Source organism: Myotis myotis, unplaced genomic scaffold, assembly GCF_014108235.1.
Source record: "Myotis myotis isolate mMyoMyo1 unplaced genomic scaffold, mMyoMyo1.p scaffold_m19_p_5, whole genome shotgun sequence".
Classification (NCBI taxonomy): domain Eukaryota; kingdom Metazoa; phylum Chordata; class Mammalia; order Chiroptera; family Vespertilionidae; genus Myotis; species Myotis myotis.
In genome coordinates this window covers 31,211,543-31,231,401 of record NW_023416357.1, presented here as the reverse complement: position 1 = coordinate 31,231,401, position 19,859 = coordinate 31,211,543, and the positions used below count along the sequence as shown (strand labels likewise).

General features: G+C 38.6%; 1 protein-coding gene across 1 annotated transcript in view; it reads left to right on the top strand.

Moving 5' to 3' along the window:
- Positions 1-1,003: 1,003 nt before the first annotated feature.
- Positions 1,004-19,859, top strand: part of PDE4D (phosphodiesterase 4D) — a 1,246,395-nt gene continuing 1,227,539 nt past the window's right edge. Inside the window, exon 1 of the mRNA XM_036308159.1 lies at positions 1,004-1,113. The gene's annotated coding sequence lies outside the window, so the exon portion shown is untranslated. The remainder of the gene's footprint in view (positions 1,114-19,859) is intronic.

Below are 19,859 nucleotides of genomic sequence, written 5' to 3'. Positions count from 1 at the left end.
CTTAAAAATGTTTTCCTTTAATAACTACAAATTTGGAACTTTGGTATAACAGCAGTAGTTGGTATATGTAATACTTTAAAATATAATGGGAAGTATAAACTATTGCCAACAAAACAAAACAAACCAAAAAGCCGGGACCCCAGGGGCTCTGTCAACTTTTTATGTCATTCTCTCCCCCAACAATCCCACGTGGTACATTCTTGTGTGGTCTAGGTTCCCAGGGCCAGGGGAGCTGGGCATTAACCTACCTTCCCAATGTACACTTCGAGCATAGTTATTTCCTTTCAGATACGAAAAGCATTTAACTGTTCTCATGAAACGCCTTTTCCCTCCCTGCTTCAGCCCCTTTTTCCTTGTTTCTGTATTTGGGTGAGAAGGGTGCACATCTGAAGCGACAGCTCTCAGACTGCTCTGGAAAACGATCTCTTTTCCTCCTCAAGTGATCCTTTCGGTTTCAAGTTCATTTCAGGTACCCTAAGCCTCCCTGGACTCATGCTTAATAACAAATGATCCTACAAACGATTAGAATGGAAAAAGAGAAAATAAAATCGAAGCATACCTAGTTGCCCCAGTGGCTTCCTGCATATAATTTGACTCAGCATTACTCCTGCTAAAAATAAAAAGATGAAGATTACCTGAGGTTTTTGCGGCTGTCATTGCCCTTCGGTTTCCAGGGGCAGCTCGGTCCTTTAATGCCTGCTCGACTGGGATTGCCAAGCCAGAAAAGGTCTTGCTCCAGGTGTAGTCGCATTTTCTCAGGTCAGCTGTCCTGCCCTCAGACAATGGAGCTGTGATTTTTCTCTGGCCCTTGTGAGGGAAAGTGATTCCAGATAAGCAGATTATTGTGTGGACTATCTCATCTTTGTTGTTCTAGTGCAGCCCTTTCAGCTTTCCAGAGCCAGTTAGACTTGTTATGAGGAGCTAAATGATTGGCTGGATCTGGGGCTCAGTTTCATAAATTATAGCCCAGCGTACGAGCAGCACGAGTCCTATAGTTGCCGTAGTCCAGAGGCCTGCAGTTCCTGCTTTAACGCCTATGTAGTGGTAATTGAGTTCTAACACGGCCTTGGATGTTTCTGTCCTAAATAGCTGACATTGCATCTTCAAGACTGTGTGAGTAACCCTGACTTTTTTTTTTTTTTTTTTTTAAAAACTCAGTAAATTAATTACATGCCCTGAGAGGGAGTGATTGTAATTAGAAAATACTGAATTAGCAGATGATTCATTTTCAAGGTGCTGTTTTATATGTATCACATTCAATGCAATTTATCTTAATGCGTCTACGACCTGGCAGGGCTATTCCAGCTTTTTGCCATGAATCACAATCAGGCTGCATTTTGAAGGAGGCTGTTCAGTGTGTTGTAGCCCTGTGTGTTTTATGGGGTCAGTTAAGTGATAAAGCTCAAACATGAGCAGAGGAAAGCAGGCTTCTGGTGTCTGGGCAATGGCTGGGAACACTTGAGTCAGGCAAGTTTCAAGATTTTCTGTCCCCACCGGTGAATACTGAGAGGGAGCAGCGAATGATCATTTTGGGGTGCAGGTACACAGCCGTGAAAGCGCCAAAAAAGGAGAAATGTATAATGATGGCAACGATACTTTTCTTCGCTATCCTCTGAAGCTGAATTAAGATATTCTGTATAAATAACTAGGTAATTTTTACATGTATAAAACTGTTAACGTGGCAGAGAGCTGAATGAGAAACTACTAGCTCATTTTTAAAAGCCTTATAAGAAGTGTATTAAACACACACAGACACAACCATAATAGAAGAAAGTATGTGGACTGGAATTTGTGGTTGCAGCAGATCAAATTATCCCAGGGAAGTCGTTGTTAAGTTCGTGTAATTGTTGGTGCGACTTCTGTTGCTAACAAGGCTTAAGATAAAGCTGGAGAAGATTGAAATGAGAAACTAGAAAACATCAGCATTTATGCTTCTGTAGCATACACTGTGGGATAGAATTAATACTGAGTATGACTGGTTAGTGTAAGCAGTTCATTTTTTACTTAAAAACATTGATTTCTTCTATCATTAAAAAAATAGGGCTTTTGTTTATAAAGTTAGTGCTTAGAAATAATTTTCCTTCCTTCCAAATAATTTTTATACTTTTTACTATAGCACAAAGCTAGGTAATTTCTTATAATTTGGGATTGTTTACCAATTTTCCTTTTCTGTCATTTTTTTTCTCTTTAGACCCATAAATACAAATGAATACATTTGTGCTATGTATAAGCCTCATGCATAAGTCATTTGAACAGTTTTTTAAAATCACAGGTTCCTGTGGCAAATATAAACTTCTAATAGCAATTGTAATTACTTGCCAATTCCTATAAAATATTATTTATATACTCAAGAGCAGTTTATATTTGGTTCCATATATTTAAATGACTGACATAATTTAGCCGGTAGGAGAGAAATATTAGTTGTGGTTTTGCAAAATTTTATGGTTAGATCATACTGGAAATGCAAAGTTCTGCTGCTAAAAATATAAAATAAAAATATGACCCTGTTATAGGTCACATCCATGGATGAAACTTATAAAAGGAAAGAGAAATAATCAACATAGAATTTGTGTCAACCAAATGTATGTAAAATAGTTTTCAAGAAAAGTAATTCTGATATATTCTTTGAGGAAACACATTTACTTTATGAAGAAACGTCCTGAGTCTTTCATTGAGGTAGGAAAGCGGGTTCATTTATTGAGTTTCCATAGCCATAGACACTAATAGTCATAGTTGAGTCACTCGTTGTTCTACATTCCTCACTGTATTAGTGGAAGAAAGCGGTGCATTTATAAAAGGAATAAAAGCGCATCCCTCAAGGTGGTTCGAGACCCATCAGAGTAAGAAGTGGTGGGGGTGGAAGCTCTTTACCTGAACTAGCTTCTGACTTCTAACCCGGCTGCTCTTCTTCTGGTGGAATTTGTGTATTTTTTCTTGATGCAGCAAACATCTTCCCTTTTCCCCTTTCCTATCTTCTGTCTTTATATTAACTCACTTGGGCTCTTATTGAGATGCATCAAATAAAAATGACAATGTTTCATGATCAAACTTTAATAAGCTGCCCATTGAATTCAGAAGGTGTTTAGGGCTCAGGGAAATTCTGGTGGATATATACTAGGAATATTAAGATTTAGCCTGGTACTTCCTCCAAGACCTTCATCTTTTTAGGTCTCCCTGAGATCCCAGGATCACATCTCTTTCTTGTGAATGGGCAGGATTTCAAGAAAAGCAAGACTGGAGGGGTGCCAGGTGATCAGTGGACACAAAGCTGTGGGCAAGGCACTGAGGGAGAAGGAGATATCTTCAGAACAGATGATCTTCCCTTTCTCTACACCTCTTTATTTTGTAATGCCATTTTTGTCTGACTGTGGAAGTTCTTTTGCAGATAAAATTCTGTAAAACTATGCATATCTGCCTTAGACAGATGGATTTGACATAAGATGTATCCAAAAAGGAATGTATTACATCATGAACTTGCAAAGTGTTCATGAATACACATTGGCATTTGGAAACTATTAACACTACCTACTAAAGCAATGACATAAATCCAAATTGAAAAAAAATATTATTTCTTGATTGAATTACATTTTCCAGTGTTTTATTTGGTGAATTTTGCTTTTGGAAAAACTTACTCTTTCTTCTCTGACATTTTTCCCCCCAGCGTTATATATAACGGACTAATCTTATTGCTTAATCTTGCCTCCCAATTTAATTATTTCTAGTTGACATTTTCAAAAGACTTGCCAGCCTACCTTGAGCATGTTTTAAAAATGGAGCAAAACAAATGAAACAATCCCCACGCCCCCACACAACACCACAAATGCTTTAGCTATTTTAGTTTCCTCCTCTGGGAAGTTTGACAATACCCAATGGTGGAGGAGGAGCTTTCATTTAATTTGAAAATAATTAATTATTCTATTTTAATTATATAGTGTATGCAGGTGATATAAGTTCCTGTTTTATTAATCACTAGCCAAAATTGTGTCCCTTAAATTTCCAATTTCAAAAAGCACAATGACTTAGTGAATTAATCTTGGTTAGTGAGATTATGCTTAGGTTATTAAATTTTTGTAAGCCTCAGTTTCTATATCTATAAAATGAAAATAATGATACTGTTCTGGCATTTTACTGTATCAGCGATCAGAAGCATATTGCGAGAGTGCTTATGAAAGAACATTTTAATTCTTTGTACATTGTAATGTACTGTACAAGTAATACACTATTATTGCTATAGAAGCTCAGAGCACTAGTTAGCTTCCTTTACTTCTAAGTGTATGTTTCAAGTAATGGATAAATACTTTTTAAAGCAAAGTAAGTTTTCACTTTTGATCTTGAAAAGTTATAAAGGCCGTTAGAGCCTCAGTCCTTATCTGTCTATTACTTAACTATTAAAAATACCAGTGGGGTGACTGTGGCAAGTAAATGTGGTATCGTATGTAAAGACATATTTATTAAACTAAGTGTCATATAAATGTTACTTATAATAAGTATTTCCAACATATTAATAAAAGTATAAATTATCAATTTTTAAAATGAAAAATATCCGGTATATTTCTTCCTGATTAGTTTGATTAACTTTCTAAGCTATGTCTGCTTCCCCCAGACAGGATGGATTTTCTTGTCGGTTAAGCTTGTGCCATGACTTTCTTTACAGTGAGTAAAATAGCACTGAGCCGAGAGTCAGATAAGCATTCCTTCACAGTCTACATTTAGAGTTGTTAATAGCAAAGCTTTAGGACATATAGTTTTCTCACAGGAAAAAATGAATTAAAAAATTCAGACTGACAGATGTTCTTAGATTAAAAAATATTTTTATTGATTTCAGAGAGAAAGGGAGAGGGAGAGATAGAAACATCAACGATGAGAGAGAATTATTGATCGGCTGCCTCCTGTATGCCTTCTCTGGGCCCCGAGCCCAAAATCTGGGCATATACCCTGACCAGGAATCCAACTGTGACTTCCTGATTCATAGGTTGATGCTTAACCATTGAGCCACGCCGAATGGGCTGTTCTTAGATTTTTTTTATTTCTGTCTTGGCTCAATTAAATTTCACTAGTGGAATAATCACATGGGCTTTAAGGTGATACTTATCCTTAGGACTTTTCATCTGAGGAAGAACAAGAAAAGTCAAAATGACTTTGTGAATGATTCAGAGTTCAGTCAGCAGTTGTGAATCCCTAATTTTTAACCGGTTCTTCTTCCGAAGACCATCATGCTTTTTGGAATATTGGTCACAGCTGTGTCCTACATTCCAGCTTCTTGAGGACACTGTTGTTAGGATTTTATTTCCTAACAGTACTATTGGTTAGTTGGAAGAAGTTCTACCACCTGTAGTACTTTTTTTTCTTTGTAGATGAAATCATAAATGTGGAAGGCACAATAAGCAAAACAAAATAAATGAAATGGATCCTCTCCCACCCAGCAATTCACGAGGGAACTTTGTAGAAATGAAGGAATTTCATTTGTAATACAGCTTGAATATGGCCTCCTAGGACCATTGTCCAGACGTTGTTGTGTCTTTGGTGACTGTGTAAGAGCACTCTTCAGTAATGTAAAATTGTAGTGGAAAAATGCTTTTTAATTTTATTATTCCCCCAAGCTTTATTGAGATATAATTGACATATAACATTGTATAAGTTTAAGATGTACAACATGTTGATAATACACTTATATAGTACAAATTTATTGCCACCATATTGTTAATTAGCACCTATGTCATATCATCACATAGTGTCTGTCTCTCTCTTTGTGCTGAGAATATTTAAGATTTACTCTCTTAGTAACTTTCAAGTATATAATACATTATTATTAACTATTAGAGGCCCAGTGCACAAAATTCATGCGGGGGGGGGGGGTCCCCTCAGCCCAGCCTGCACCCTCTCCAATCCAGGACCCCACAGGGGATGTCCAACTGCAATTGGACATCACTCTCACAATCCTGGACCACTGGCTCCTATTAGCTCACCTGCTAGCCTGGTCACCCCTCATGGCCACCCCGCCAGCCTGGTTGCCCCACACAGCCTGCTGTTCAGTCGTTTGGTCGTGCCTCACTAACCCCCTGCCAGCTTGGTTGTAGGCAGCCATCTTGTGAGAGTGTGATGGTCAATTTGCATATTACCTCTTTTTATATTGATATTCACTATTCTGTACATTAGATTGCTATAACTTATAACTGAAAGTTTGTACTCTTTGACCAACATCTCTCCTTTTTCCTCAACTTCCGACCCCTGGCAACCACCATTCTATTCTCTATTTCTATGGGTTCAGCTTATAAGTGAGTTCACACAGTATTATTTCCCCTCTGTGTGACTTATTTCACTTAGCATAGTGCCATCAAATTTCACCCATGTTGTCACAATGGCAGGATTTCTTTCTGTCTGATTAATATGACACTGTGTGTGTGTGTGTGTGTCTCTCTGTGTGTATGTCTGACATTTTCTTTATCCACTCATCTATTGATGAAAACTTAGGTTGTTTCCATGTCTTGGCCATTGTGAAGAACACTGCAATGAACATGGGTTACAGATGTATCTGAAGATAGTGATTTTATTTCCTTCACATAAATACCCGGAAGTTGGATTGTTGGGTCACATGGTAGTTCTATTTTTAATTTTTTTAGGGTCCTCTATACTGTTTTTCATAGTGGCTGTGCCAATTTACTAAAATGGATATGCTTGATGGGTACATTCCTCTCATTCAAGTGGTTTTCTTGTCATCACCTCATTGCCACCAGTCCCCAGGCCCTTGCACTTTGGCAAAGAGGAAAACATGTAGAGGATTGCTTACATTCTTTTGGCCAGTTTGGTCACATGGCCCCATCAAGTTGAGAGGAGCCTAGGGCAGATAGTCCTGTTTGTGTCTGGGAAAAATAGAAAGTTGGTTTGGTGATTAACCAACCAATTTCTGCCATACCTTTTTTCTTTTCTTTCCTTTTCGTTTTATCCTTTTTTTCTCTTCCCTTTCCTTCATTTCCTTTTTTCCTGTTCTCTAATATGTTTACATAGAGTCTAGGCCTTGTAACCACTAAGTAAAAGTTATAATCTTTGCCATCTAGAAGAAATTAGGAATATGATTTTACTTTTAAATTCTTTTTTTTTTAATATATTTTATTGATTTTTTACAGAGAGGAAGGGAGAGAGATAGAGAGTCAGAAACATCGATGAGAGAGAAACATCGATCAGCCGCCTCCTGCACATCTTCTACTGGGGATGTGCCCGCAACCCAGGTACATGCCCTCGACCGGAATCGAACCTAGGACCTTTCAGTCCGCAGGCCGACGCTCTATCCACTGAGCCAAACCGGTTTCGGCTACTTTTAAATTCTTAATAAGCTTCCAAGGCTATTACAATATAACTGAAAACTATGATTATAGAAATTACTATTGATTTAATATTTATATCCTATAACAAAGAAAGTGGTAATGGGATGTTTTTCTCTTCCCACCTAGTCCATTCTCTTCTATGTCAGGTATTTGCATCCCTTGCTTTGTGGTTTTAGAAAACAGTAGGAAGAAAATGAAAAACTGGCAACAAAGATAAAGTGACTGTTCAAAATTTATCTGCTCCTCCGAGTTCCTCGAGTATTTGTACGTTTTGCAGCGAATGCTGATTGTTGGGAATAACTGCTGTGAGGAATGCACAGCTTTGGGAGAACTGTTTCTTGCACAGAGTTGAGTAAAAAGTGGAACTAATATAAGCTAGGTTCATAGCGTCTCTATTTTGTAGAGGCTGAATGATTTCTCTCCACTATGAACTTCCAGAGATTAGCAAAAATATTCATATCACAAATAAAAAAGAACACAAATGCCTACTCAGTGACCAACAATATTTTTCAGATAATTGCTATTAAAAAAATCTCTCCATAAACTTTTAATTTTCTTTTAGTAAAACATAAAATGATTTTAGTCCTTCACTCTGGATATATTAGGGTCAAATATTTTTGTTGGGTGATAAGCCAGTGATAACCTCAGTTATTTTAACAACCACATTATTTTCCTTCCATGTAACCCAAATTTATAATTAATCTATTTAAGAAATAAAGACAACTAACAAAAATCTGTTTTAATTTTCATAGCTTGACCCAAGAAATAGAAGGACTAAGTCATTTCACATTTTCAGTATTTTTCTGACTGAACTAGAAGTGCCTAAAAAGAATTTTCCCATAGCTTTATTTGTTTATTTCCCTGGATCATTACAAAACAATTTTAAATGCAATCCTGAAAACAACAAAATCTCCTTAAACTACTATCCAAACTGTCTCGTTATTTTGGTGGAACTGAACAAAGATAATAAACATGGTCTTTACTCCAAGGCATTGAAAAACGCTGACATGTCTCAATCATTAGACTCTGAAGATTATATTACATTATATTTAGTAGAGGTTTTACCTATATCTTATCATGTTTAGGTCTTGGAAATAAGGCACCCTACATATATTTTTAGGGTAATGACTTGGCATAGTGTAGGATTTGAAAAAATGTTGTCTGGAGCTAGATGGCTTGGATTCAAATCTCAGCTCTGCCCCTTAATAGCTGAGTTATTCTGGGCAAGATATTTAATCTCCCTGTACCTCAACTTTCTTATCTGGAAAATGAGATAATAACAGTACTACCTGGTTGGGTTGTTGTGAACATTAAATAAATTAATATACATAAAACACTTGAAATGATGCAATACTCAAAATAAGTGTCTTATAAATGTTTGACTTTATTATTATTACCTGGGGAATTGAATATTTCATAAAATATATATTCTAGATAACTGAAGTTTATTCCATTAGTTTCAAAGCCCCTAGTAGCCAATTTTCATAGGTCTTTCTAAAGTGGATCCTATGTGTCTATGTTTCTTCTGTCTTAAGGAGATTAAATAGGATATTTTGGTGATTCAGTCATCATTAAGATTCAGAATCATCATGATGACCATCATAAATGGAACTTAGCTATAAGTAAGTGATATTGACATGATTAAGGTGATATTCAGTGGTTGGCTTAGGGAGAGTGTTTTGCCCTGGTCCAGACTGCTCTGCTGTTTGAGTCCTCTGGCTATCTTCTGAAGGCTTTTAGCCTTCACTGTACTGGCTTTGAAATCCCTGCTTCTCTCTCTCTCTCTCTCTCTCTTTAAAATATATTTCTTTATTGATTTCAGAGAGGAAGAAAGAGGGAGAGATAGAAACATCAATGACGAGAGAGAATCATTGATCGGCTGCCTCCTGCACGTCCCCCCCCCCCCCCCCCCCGGGGATCGAGCCTGCAACCCAGGTATGTGCCCTTGGCTGGAATCGAACCTGGGACCCTTCAGTCCAAAGGCTGGCACTCTATCCACTGAGCCAAACCGGCTAGGGCTCCCTGCTTCTCTTTTGCTGTGGGTTGTAAGCAAGAAAATAATCCATTTTTTTTAAAAAATTGTGTATAAAGTGAGAAAATAGGCATCTGATTAGGGTGTCAGTTTTCCCCTGAGAGTAAATAAAAACATGAGTGTATTTTTTCCCTTCTGAGTGAGGATTATGTTTAAGAACAGGGATTGGCAAACTCTTGCCTGAGGCCTAAATCTATTTGTCTAAATAAAGTTTTATTGGAACACAGCCACACTCATTTGTTTACATATTATCTACTGTTGCTGTCACACCACAAGGGCAGAATTAAGTAGTTGCCACAGAGACCATGTGGTCCGCAAAGCCCAACATACTATCTGATCTTTTGCAGAAAAATTTGCCAAACCCTGTTCTAGAGCTTTAACTTTGGGCAGAGTTTGAAATAAATGAGATGTTATTATGTTTTGTAGTGTTAACGTGCATATTCAGTTATCTGTGGCACTGCCTCTGCTAAATTTATTTTGCATAAACAAGAATATCTTGCAGTAGCTTAGGCTGGATAAAGAAAAACAGCCCACAATAGCACATTTAGAACATAAAGAGGAGGTGAAAATGGGATTGTCAAACAAAGTTATGTGGGAATCCTCACTTTGGTATTTGTTGCTCTGCTGTTATCAGTATATCACACGATGTAAAATTATGTAACTTTCTGTTGTGTTCTGTAGAATATTCTAGAAATATTACCAGCTAGGAGCTGGTTTTCTTATACAATTGTGCAGTGTAAATGTAAATACTTCTATTGTCTCTTTTTCTCACATATATCTATCTGCTCTTTATCTTTCTTCTTACATTTACCTTTCTTCTTTATCTTTTCTGTGAAAAAATTGTTTTGAGTTTTCTAACATTGTATTATTCCGGAACATAGTGTATGGAAAAGGATTCTGAATTTGGTTGTGAATTCTGATTTAGTCACATTACAGAAGAGAAATCTCAAGAAAGTTACAATGCCACCCCAGTCTGAGTTTCCTTGACTGTAAAAGGGAGACAAGAATCCTGGCTCTGCTCACCTCCTGCTATGGACTGAATCTGTGTCTTCCCCCAACCCCCACCCCCGCCTTCCCCGGCCAAATTCATATGTTGAAATCCTGATGTTTAATATTATGGTGTTAGGAGGTGGGTCCTTGGAAAGATGTTTAGATCATGAGGACAGAACCTTAATGGGGTTAGTACCTCATAAAAGAGACCCCACAAAACTCTCTAGCCCAGTGGTTCTCAACCTTCCTAATGCTGCGACCCTTTAATACAGTTCCTCATGTTGTGGTGACCCCCAATTTCATTGTTACAAATTGAACATAATTAAAGCATAGTGATTAATCACAAAAACAATATGTAATTATATATGTGTTTTCCGATGGTCTTAGGTGAACCCTGTGAAAGGGTCATTTGACCCCCGTAGGGGGTCGTGACCCACAGGTTGAGAACCGCTGCTCTAGCCCCTTCTACCATTGGAGGACACAGTGAGAAGTCTTAAAACTGCAAGAGGACCCTCACCCAACTAGCTGGCACCCTAATGTTGGCCTTCCAGACTCCAGATCTGTGGGAAATAAATGTCTGCTGTTTATAAGCCATATAGTCTATGGTGTTTTTGTTACAGCAGCCCCAAAGAACTAAGACACCACATAAGGAAGAGCAAGGGAGACTGATCTAGAAGAGGACTCTGCAAGTGCATATTATTATTTGTGTCATTAATAATGTTCTCTGGCTGTTTTCTTCTCATACAAAGATGCATTATATTTATGGAACAGAATATAAAAAGGATTCTGCATGAGCTAAAATTGTCTCCGGGCCCTGGTATGAGGCTGTGAGTGTGAAGGAGATTGGGTGTGAACGCCTCTTCACACTGCATATGTATTCCTAGGATATCTGCTTCTTTACGCACTTCTCTAATGTGAGAGTTGACACTTTAGTGCATACCTCTGGGAAATATGCAAAGAAAATAGAAAGAATAACTTTGGAAGGGGAAGAAGAGAGTGCTTAGTCAGTACAAAAGTCTGAACAGAAGCAAATTATTGTTGGTTTATTTTAGCTACAGGTCTTTAAGTGAATCTGGTATGTAGTATGTGTTAATTTTTTCAAGATGAAAGAAGGAAGTTTCCTGTAATGAAAATAGACTGTTAGTGCTGTGGAAATCAGAAGTCCCCTGTGATGAGGCTAGGGTAGAATTACTGAACGATGAAGAGAACATGTGTGATTCTACTTTGTTTTTATTGGAGTCCACAAAGAAAAACAATAGTCTACTGGGTGTAAGATATTTATACTTGTAAACGATCACTCCACTTTTATAATTTAAGGAGATGCTAATAGTTCAGTTTTGAAGTGCAAGTATGTTGAAGATATTTCCACATAATCTTGCTGTTTCCAAATGATTGCAAAAATTTTAAACTGAGCACTAAGACCTCTTTTTGCTTAGGTAACTTGTCATTTTAATTCTTTTGACTTTTAGCAAAAATATTTTTAACATTATGATCTTGAATTTGAATTTAGGGAGACCCCTCAACGTTACTTTTAAACTCCTGGTTATTATGCAAGTTATATCAGTTAGCAATTGCTGTGTAACAAACTACTACAAAACATAATGTCTTAAAATGGTAACTGTTTATTATTTTCACGTGTCTACTATAGCAATTTTCAACCTTTTTCATCTCATGGCACACACCAATTACTAAAATTCTGTGGCACACCAAAAAAAAATTTATTTTTGCTGATCTGACAAAAAAATACAATGTAGGTATAATTTGGACTCATTCACACTAGACAGCTATTGTGTTGGCGATTGCCATTTTTTTATTTGACAATCACAGGGAAAAGGCTTCAGTGCCCTGAGTAGATTGTTAGGTATTTTATGTCTTTAAAATTCCTTTTTAAAAAAAATATTTATTGTGGAGATTATTACAGATGTCTCTCTTTTTCCCCCCCACTGCCTCCCTCCACCAGGTTCTTGCCCTGCCCCAGGCCTTCTCTACCCTATTGTCTGTGTCCATAGGTAATGCATATCCTATATAAGAAGAGCTAATATGCTAATTAGACTGGACAGTGGAATGACCTTCTGGAACGACCACTGGGCAGAGGGTGGGGCTGTGAGGCGGGGCCGTGAGGGCAGAGTCCCTTGCACGAATTTTGTGCACCGGGCCTCTAGAATGCATATAAGATCTTTGTTTATTCTGGTCCTCCACCCCTATTTTCTCTGAGAATCGTCAGTCTGTTCTATTTACATGCCTCTGATTCTATTTTATTCACCAATTTATTCTGTTCATTAGATTTCGTATCATTTCTTTTGATTTTTAGATTCAATTGTTGATAGGTATGTATTTGTTGCCATTTTGTTGTTCATATTTTTGATCTTTTTCTTTTTCTTCTTCTTCCTCTTCTTAAAGAATACTCTTCAACATTTTATATAATACTGGTTTGGTGGTGGTGAACTCCTTTAGCTTTTTCTTGCCTTTATCGGACTTTCAATTCTAAATGATAGCTTTGCTGGCTAGAGTAATCTTGGTTGCAAGTCCTTGCTATTCATCACTTTGATTATTTCTTGCCACTCTCTTCTGCAGAGTTTCTGTTGAGAAATCAGCTGATAGTCATATGGGCACTCCCTTGTAGGTAACTAACTGCTTTTCTCTTGCTGCTTTTAAGATTCTCTCTTTGTCTTTAGCCCTTGGCATTTTAATTATGATGTGTATTGGTGTGGTCCTCTTTGGGTTCTTCTTGCTTAATACTCTCTGTGCTTCCTGGACTTATAAGTCTATTTCTTTCACCAGGTAGGGGAAGTTTTCTGTCATTATTTCTTCAAATAGTTTTTAATATCTTGCTATCTCTCTTCTTCTGACACCCCCATAATGTGAATATTGGTATGCTTGAAGTTGTCCAAGAGGCTTCTTACACTATCTTCATATTTTTGGATTCTTTTCTCTTTTTGCTCTTTTGGTTGGGTGTTTTTTTCCGCATATTTCAAATCATTGATTTGATTCTCAGAATCCTCTACTCTATTGTTGACTCCCTGTATATTATTCTTTATTTCAGTCAGTGTCTGCTTAATTTCTGACTGGGCCTTTTCCATTTTTATGAAGGTTTCTAGAAGATTCTTGAATACCTTATAACTGTGGTTTTGAACTCTATATCCAGTAGTTTGCTTTCTTCCATTTCTTTCATTTGTGACTTGTTTCTTTGTCTCTGCATTCTGGCAGCTTCTCTATGTTTGTATCTATGCATTGGGCAGAACTGCTATGTCTCTTTGAGTTGGTAGAGTGGCCTTGTGTAGTAGGTGTTCTATAGGGCCCAGTGGCTCAGCTTCCTCAATCACCTGAGCTGGGAGCTCTAGGTGCACTCCTTTGTGGGCTGTGAGCACAGTCTTGTTGTAGTTGAGACTTGATTGCTATTGGTATCACTGGGAGGAATTGATATCCAGGCCAATTGGCTGTGAGGACCAGCTGTGATTAAAGTGGGAGAGCTGCTATGCAGGAGACACCCCTGTGGAGCAGGACTTGTTTTAGTGGGGCTTTGATGTTCACTGAGTCTGCCCCTTGAGTGTTTTGCTTATGGATGTGAAGAATTGTAATCTTGTATGGTCTGACACTGATCACTGGGTACACTGACTCTTGGGTCTCCAGGGAGGTGCAAAGTCAGCCACTGCCTGAGGCCACCCAACAGGGGCTACCAAGAGATCTGCAGATTCTTCCTCTTTGTATCTGGTTTGGCAGTGCCCAGATGAGGCCCAACTATGAAGCAAGGCAGGCTGGTGCTGGTGCTGGGTCTTGGGCCTTTTATTGTTAGGTTTGGGGTTCCTTGACCCAGTTACAGCTTGTTTGAAAAATTTTAGCCTGAGCAAGGACAGTCCATTCATATGCAAAAGCTGCTGCACACAGCTTGGGTGGGGTTATAAATTGGATGAGGCTGGGTCTTAGGGAATCACCAGGGAGGAGCAAATAGAAATGACTTCCAGTCAATCCTGTGACCAGGGAGGCCCCAGCATAGGAACAATGATCCCTGTGAGCACCTTCACCTGAGAGAAAGCTGCCTCTGTGTTTCTGCCCTGATGTCAGATGTCCTCATATGTGTCTGTGTTCCTCCTCATATGTGTCTGTGTTCCCCAGAGCCTCACCCTGGTGCTGGAACTCAGAGGAAGCAGGACCATGTAAGTTCACTTCATGGTGCTGGCCTTTTAAGAGGAAAATAAGTTTTATTTACTTCTCGAGTGTACCCCTAGGTCTCCAGCTGCCTCTGTGTCACTGAACCCCAATCTGCACTGGTTTTTACAGCCCATAGGGACTTCTTTTCCCAGCTCTAGGATCCTTGGTTGGGGGTCTGGTGTGGGGCTGGGACCCCTTGCTCCTTTGGGTGGCCTCTGCAGAGATGATCTCCCTCCCGATTAAAAATGCGGCACCTCCTACCAGTTTCAGTGTGTTTTCCTCTTTACTTCTCTAGTTGTAGGATTTCCATTCAACCAGCTTTCCAGTGGTTCTGGATGATGGTTCTGCATTTTAGTGTAATTTTGATGTGATAGTGGGAGGTGGCAAGTACAGGCGTTTAACTGTGCTGCCATCTCTATTTTCCCTTAAACATTCTTTATATATATATATATTTATTGATTTTCCACAGAGAGGAAGGGAGAGAGACAGAGAGCCAGAAACATCGATGAGAGAGAAACATCAATCAGCCGCCCTCCGCACATCTCCCACTGGGGATGTGCCCGCAACCAAGGCATACGCCCCTGACCGGAATCAAACCCGGGACCCCTCAGCCCGCAGGCCGACGCTCCATCCACTGAGCCAAACCGGCCTCGGCTCCCTTAAACATTCTTGCAGCACACCAATGTGCCTCTTGCGGCACACTGGTTGAAAATCGCTGGTCTACTGGTTAGCCAGGGGAATTCAGTATCTAAGCCAGACTCTGATACTTTTAGCTGGCCTTACTCATGCATTAGTGGTTGGCTGTCAGTCTAAGACATCTTTGATTGGAAAAACTCAGTATTCTCTTTATCACATGTCTCTCATCTCTATTCTCACCCCTCCAGTAGGTGAGTCCAGACATGTTCTCATGGTTGGGGTCCAAAAGTAGACAAGCTCACTTATACTAGAGGGCAGGTTCCACACACATGTGCTTTTTAAAGCTCTATTTGTGTTACAATTGCTAGTATCCAACCTGTCAAAGAAAGTCCTGGTGGAACTCAGGGTCAGAGTGAAGGAATACAAAGTTATGGGTCAAAGGGTATATAGGGAAGCCATGAATTGGGGCCTCAACCTACCAGTTGCCATTTCACACCTTTTTCCTCAATCTCAGTAACTTCTGTTTTGGCAGTTTTTCTATTTACTAGCATTTATACAGACTGGGCAGAAAAACAAACAAACACTCAATTCTACATAGTCATTTTTCAGCACTTGTTTTTAAAGCTTGGTGAGGGAGTAGCTTATCATTAAAGGCCAAAATAAAATTTTTACTTTATTTATTTACTTATACCCCCCCCCCACCATCTTTTTAACCAAATTAAGTGCTATTTGGTTTCCAACAAATTTCTGTATTTTGGGGCCAGTACTTCAGTAGCATTTGGAGGACTTTTGTGGGTGGGTTCATGCGTCTTTACTCTTGCTTTCATATGTTCTTATTCCCATAAATTCTAGGATTTTATTTCTTATTGCCCACTCTATAAGTCCTGGAGAAACCTCAAACTGGACATGTTTCAAAGAATACTCATTATTCACCATTTGTACATCCATTCATGTCCTCAATCAAAAAATATTTGTTGAGTGACTTCCATACTATTTTAGGCATTAATAATATAGTAGTATACAATATAGACAAAATATCTATTGTGTATAAATACTGTATATAAGCTTTTGGAACTTACAGTCTCATGGGGCTTGACAGACAGTAAATTAATACATGAATAGCTCATTTTAATGATTGGTAGTGATAAGTTATGGGAAAAATAAAGCAAGATGAGCAGGTAGACAGTGATGGAGGAGTGAGCTGGTGTTCAGGGAAGGCCTTCTACGTGAGGCATTGAGCCTTGATGGTCTAGGAAGGATGCTGTAAGCAGATGCAAAGGCTGCCTGAATATTCAGTGTGGCTGCAATCACACATCTGCTAGGAAGGGTGTTAGGAAGTGTGCTGGGATGAAGAGCAGGGGCCAGGTCATTTGGGCTTTTGTACAGTACAGCAAGGTCTTTGCATTTATTATAAGTGAGTTAGGAATTCATTGGTGGACTCAGGGCAATGGAGAGACATGGTCTGGTTTTAAGAGTAGAAGCTGTGAGACTATGACAGTTGTGTTAGAGAGAGATGCTGAGGGGTTACCTCAGGAGAGCAGCAGTGGAGGCTGAGAGGATGGCAGGCTCTGGAGCTCTCCAAGATGTGTTTCATTTAGATAAACCAAATTTAGATATTAAGATCAGCTTTGCAAATTTGAGCATATGGAGAAGTGTTTCCCAAAGTAGACCCAGCACACTTCCAGTGATATCTGAGTTTATTTTAGGTGCTATGTCATATGAATGGACCTTATAAATTTCATTAATTACTTATAAATTTAATGTGTATCAGGCAAGATATAAAAACTTCAATATAAAACCTATGATTCTATAGTTATTGCTCGAAGTGAGGATAAAGTATTGCGTATACTACAGAGCTGAATGCAGAAGTAGGAGAAATAGAAAATCATGAAGATTGTATCTGAATGACTAGATTTAGGCCATGGTGACAGGGTTATTTACAAGGTTTAATTCTGAAGGACAAATGAATGGTGACACCATAATTTCATGTTACCACTTACTGATTATCTGTGAGTGTGAGGCTCTACACTAGGTACTTGATAGATGAAATTTCACATACTTCTCGCTGCAGTCTGTGTGCAGTAGGTGGGAAAGTTTTGATATTCCCATTTAAGAGATGGGGAAGTGAAGTTCATAGGGAATAAATAATTTGTTCTAGGAAGTCTGAGTTTTCAGATATTGCAAGATTACAAATGCAACCATAGTTCTGACAAATTCTCTGCCAACAGGGACTTAAATTGTTGGTACACTAATGAAGCCTCAGCTCCTAAAATGATTTCTGATATCTGCTGGACATTCAATCAATATTTGCTGAATGAGTGAAAGAAAAAAACAGTGGGTCTTTTATTTAGGTCCAACACAAGAGGGATGAATGTTCATGTTCCCCACAATAGGATGACTTTTAGGAAGTAATCACCTGGAGTTGAATGGAAAGGTTATATTTGGGTACTATAAAGTGACTTACTGTGCCCTCTAAATGCAAGTTCCCCAATGTCCCAACCTTGGCCTTATATTTTTCCTATTCTTCTTTAAGAATCTTATCCACTCTCCTGGCTGTAATTAAGTGTACAACTCCCAAATTTGAGACTTTGGTCCTAAATTCCAGTCATAGATCAAATAAGCCCAGTAACAAATTTGGAGTCAATTTAGGACAATATAACCTTTGGCAAGTCACTTACCCTCCCTTGAGATGCAGTCTCTGTCAGTCAGAGGAAGAGATGAAAGCTGGATCTGAGGCCTGATCTGCCCCAAATCGTGTGCCAGAGGAAGGAGAAGGACCAGATGCGAAGGGAGAGTGACATCAGGGGAAAGATGACTTGAAAGGCAAATGGGATTCAATTTCCATTCCTCTTGAGCATCCTGGTTTTGCCTTTGACCTAAAAATTTCTAAGTAAGGCGTTAAATACAGTCATGAGTGGCATAACAATAATTTGGTAAACAGCAGACTGCATATATGATGTGGTCTCCTAATATGATTATAATGGAGCTGAAAAATTCCTATTGACTACTGATGTGGCAGCCGTCATGACATCATAGTGCAAGACATTACTCACATGTTTGTGGTGATGTGGTATAAACAAATCTACTGTGCTGCCAGGCATATAACAGTATAGCATATACAATTACACTGGTCGGCATTACCAGCTAGATTTATGTCAGTGCACTCTATGATGTTTGCAGAACTGAATTACCTAGTGACACATTTCTGAGAACATATGCCTATCATTAAGTGGTGGATGACTGTAATCCTTTTAGGTAAGATTTCTGTTTTTTTATCTTTATTTTCAATTATAGTTGGCATTCAGATTATTTTATATCAGCTTCAGGTGTACAGCATGGTGGTTAGACATTTATATAGTTTACAAAGTGATCCTTCAGATAAGTCTAGTACCCATACACAGTTACTACAATATTATTGATTATATTTCTTATGCTATACATCCTGTTAAAAGCCTAATTTTTTCCCCTTAAAAAAATAAAAGGCAAAGAATTGGAAACAAAGTCATTCATTCGAGCACTTAAACTCCTCGGTGTAGCTCTGAGGCATCAAGGGAACTCTCCCCACTACCTCCCCTCCACGCTCATTCTCTGTTGGCAGACGGAGGGCGGGCAGCTATGAGCAGAGCATGCTGGGAGGTCTGTGTGAAGCAGGAAGGTGGACTGAACTGACTGGATAAAGGGGCTCCTGGAAAGGGGCATGAGCTTCCTAAAGGAACAGTGTCATAGAGCAAGGCAAGCCTGGGAAGGATGTTGCTGAGCGCAGTAACATGGTGTTTCTGTAATGACAGAGAAAAACCAAATAGAAGGCCTTTTTTATTTTTAAAAACAGGAAGATTGAAAATCCTTAAGTCTTGAATTTTATATTTAAAATATTTAAAATTCCTTTATGGATATGTGTTTGTTTTAATTTAGGTATTAACCTATTTATTATTGAGCAAAAGAAACAGCTAAAAAGGATATGCCATGTTTTTCTCTGGCTAGGCCCTGTTATATAGGGAGGAGGATGGAGATGTATGTCCTTATATAAAATGTCTGGGGAAAAACAAAAAGAGAAAGCAGATCTGACTGGAGAGATCAATAAAGGGGCAGGATGAATTCAACAGACAGCAAGTGATAGGAAAGGTTTGAGATGATAGCTAGAGAGGGATATCAAAACGTCAGGTCTTGAAGATAATGGGGCCGACACGTGATCAAACAAGCCACTGAGTCACCGAGATGAAGAGATGGAGGCTGCCTTGAGTGATTTCCTTCTTAAGTTGCTCCTGACTTAGAATCAAAATACAAAATTGTCTCTTTTGGTGCACAGAAGAAACAATGGTTTAAAAGGAGCTTTTGTAAAATATTAGGCCAGACATTTATTTTTAAACATTGTCTTGAAGTCTGAGAGAGATTAATAGAGCCAATTTAAGTCCCCTTAGAGAACATTTGGTATCTGCCTCTTGCCTTATAGCCTCCATTAAAAGTGGAAGCAAGAAGAACTATATAACTGAAATGTCAGTTGTGACTCTAATTTTTGAATGAATGCATTTTTAAATTCATTGCTAGAAGACATCTTATTTCCTTTGTTGGGGAGGATCTTTGTCTTGAACAACAAGCAGTTAATTTGTGGAATTAGCAGCTATTTCAGGAGAGTAGGTAAGCTCCATAAAAGGGCTCCTAGAAAAGGATAGGAGCTTCTCAATGTCCCAACCTTGGCCATATATGTATATGATTGATTTCAGAGACGAAGG